The sequence below is a fragment of the Sinocyclocheilus grahami genome, unplaced genomic scaffold (assembly GCF_001515645.1).
Source record: "Sinocyclocheilus grahami isolate Dianchi unplaced genomic scaffold, SAMN03320097.WGS_v1.1 scaffold10.1, whole genome shotgun sequence".
Classification (NCBI taxonomy): Eukaryota; Metazoa; Chordata; class Actinopteri; order Cypriniformes; family Cyprinidae; genus Sinocyclocheilus; species Sinocyclocheilus grahami.
The window spans coordinates 2327648-2330883 of NW_015505189.1; positions in this window are offsets into that span (position 1 = coordinate 2327648).

Sequence of the window (3236 nt, forward strand, 5' to 3'; positions counted from 1 at the left end):
CACCTGAGTCCCCGGCCAAGATGGCCGCCACGCCTGAGTCCCCGGCCAAGATGGCCACCACGCCTGAGTCCCCGGCCATGATGGCCGCCACGCCTGAGTCGGACGCGGAGCTTGGGCCAAGACTAAAAAGACTTATTGCTAGTGTGATGGACCCACCTCTGATGTCGGTGCGAGCTGCAGGCATCTCGGTGACGTCAGCGCTCTCAAGCCCCGCTGTCTTAGAGGTCCTGCCACACTCTGCTGCCCTTCCGGTAATGGCGGTCGCCGTTTTGAGCATGTGGGCTGCACACTGCGCTCCAGAGTCCTCTGCTGTCCACGAGTCTGCATCTGAGGCCTCTCCTGTCTATGAATCTGCCCCAGTGACATGTGTCTTGTTCCTCATTGGTTTGTTCATGTCATGTGACCCTCCTTGTCTGCTATAAGTAGCCTTCATGTTCCCATTGTGCCCTTGTCGTGTATTGATGTTGTAACCAGCTGTCGGTGAGTCTAGTCTGTTAATGCCATGTCGAGTCTGTTCATGTCATGTCTCGGATTATTGTTTGGATCACTCTGTAAATAAACTGCACTTGGGTTCTTCACTACACTCGCCTTCAGTGGATTGATTCGTTACACCAAGAAATAATGCAGAATCATAAATATTTCATAATGTTTCTTTGCTTTTTCTTTCTTTCTGTGTTTATCCAGGTTTTTTTGCATTATTGACACTATTTTCCTAATTAATGCTGTTCAGTTGCTTTGTCACAATCTGTATTGTTAAAAGCGCTATATAAATAAAGGTGACTTGACTTGACTTGACTTTTGGATGTCATATAGGTCTGCAGATGACTAAATCTTGGCATTTCTAAACAACAAAGTGGTATGATGAAATAAAGCGTTATCATACAATAGCTCATTATTTCAAAGAGAGATGACTAATAAATCCATCACACAATGCATACATGGGGAGAACCTCAACGCCACGCTTTCAGTAGTTTGATTTTAAACTATTTACTCACTGAAAAAAAAACGCCATGAATTCCAGAGCTGCTTTGACTACAGCCAGAGGTCAATATTAAATAATGGGGGAGAATGGGGAGAATGACAGATCACAGTGAGAGAAGTCAACTTATTTATAGCTCCTGATGTCATCACAAGACAAGGCATGGTGATGCTTCTGCAAATGCATGTCAACATGATAGATAATTTTGCTAATACAATTTATGTTTATTGTGTCTTTGTTGTGTCCACACTGTGGATATGTAATTACAAATGCTGATTTGGAAATAATTAATATGGCTGAAGCGCTTTAATATTTTAGAACTTCAGTGTCTTCAGACTTCTACATTATCACTTCTATACTTTATTTTTCTTTTTGTAAAATATGAAAATAAATACAGTATATATACACTCAAAACAATATTTTGAGATTTATATAAGATTTATGTATTTGAATTGCATCCATTTGCATTACACAGTTTTAGTGTAACAAAACTAATAAACTCAATGCGATGCATATTTGTCAGTCATAGAAGAAACAGGTAAGCTTTTGGAATGAGTACTAATATATTGAATGTGTTTTAAATACACAGTAACCAGTTTTATATATTTATCATCAATGAATCTAATTTGTTTCAATCTCACATATTTTAACTAATTGAATATTGCTTGTTACACCGCTAGTCATATTTTAACCAAGTTCATAAATACATTTTTCATTGTTTTCACGATAAACAGATTTATGCTGATGCTAAACTGAATAAATGCATTTTGAATATATGGTTATTTCATTAAAACCAAATAGATGCAAATTGTTAGTAATAAATTATGCCATGTTTTTAAATGCAACTCAAATTCATAAATCTTAAATATATGTTTGAGTAAATACCCTCAAAAATATATTTAAGCCTAAATTTAAGATTTACTTATTTGAATTGCATATAAAATTAGATATAATATTTTATATATAATAATAATAATATATATTAAATACCTCACCATAATTGTTCTGGAGTTTTTAGTCTTAAAAGTCATTTTTATTCAGTGCAGAAAGTTGAGAGCATTTGTGAACATTAGGTATTCATCAGGTTCAGTGAGTCAGAAATGATCTTTCACAGTTCAAGTAATCCCTGATGGACCTTAATACAAATGAGCAGCATCCTAATTTAAGCCGCTTTACTCTACGAAGAGCAATAATGTCAAATATAAATTCCTGAAAGTTTAGTGAAACAATTGCCTGTGGTTTATAGGAAGCATGATTGATGCTTAGAATTGCAGAACGATTCTAAATGTTTTCAGAACTTGATTTCCATCAAAAGACAGAGCAGTGTGTGTGTCTATGTCACATTTACCTCTTTGTAGAGCTGGTTATCAGCTCCTCTCGTATTCCTGTCTTTTATTACTCCTTTGTATTGCAGTTGCAGCTCTAACTCTCCGATATCATTCCTGGCAGGAGCTATTAAAAAGGCAGCAAAGTAAAGGGCTTCAGGAAAGGTCAAGCTCTGAGGGTGGGGAGTGGGGCATGGAAATGTTAACTGACATTATTAATTGACATCCACATGCTGTGGATACAAGCAGGAGGGTTACACAAGTAACCTAGACGTTTTGAATATATTTGGAATAAAATGGCCTACTATTTGTCTTGTTATGGCTCATTTCATACCTAGAATTTTATGCATTCTAAATGCACATAAATAATATTTTCACACGTTTTGCATAGACAAAACTGCAGCTTGACTGGAAATGACAATTAAAAAAGTAATATTTACATATATTTATATCTTCATATGTCACATGTCTAACCATCTTAAAATTGCTCTTTATCAACATTGTTTGCTCTTTTAAAATATATATATTTAAAAAATGATAGTAAGGGATATTATAGGTTATTATGGTAAAGGTTATTATTGTTAACTAAAACTATAAAACAACTTATTGCATAATGTAACAAGTAATAATTTGTTAGTTAATGTAACGTAATAATTGATATTTTTATATATACAGTGTATTTTCATATTTGACACTGAAAGTCTAAGTCTGGTTTAAGAGTAAAATAATAAAATGTGTACATGAAAGCAATTTGAAAAGTAGCAAAAAATAAGTCTTATTTTAATGTTCCCTTCATATAACTAATATGCTGAAATCTTAGTTAATTTTAATAAAAAGAAATTCCTAAGTGTAGAAGAAAAATGTGGAAGAAACGGCCTTATATACCGTTTAAAGCAAAACTACCTCAGATGACATATATGTGTTTTCTTTCA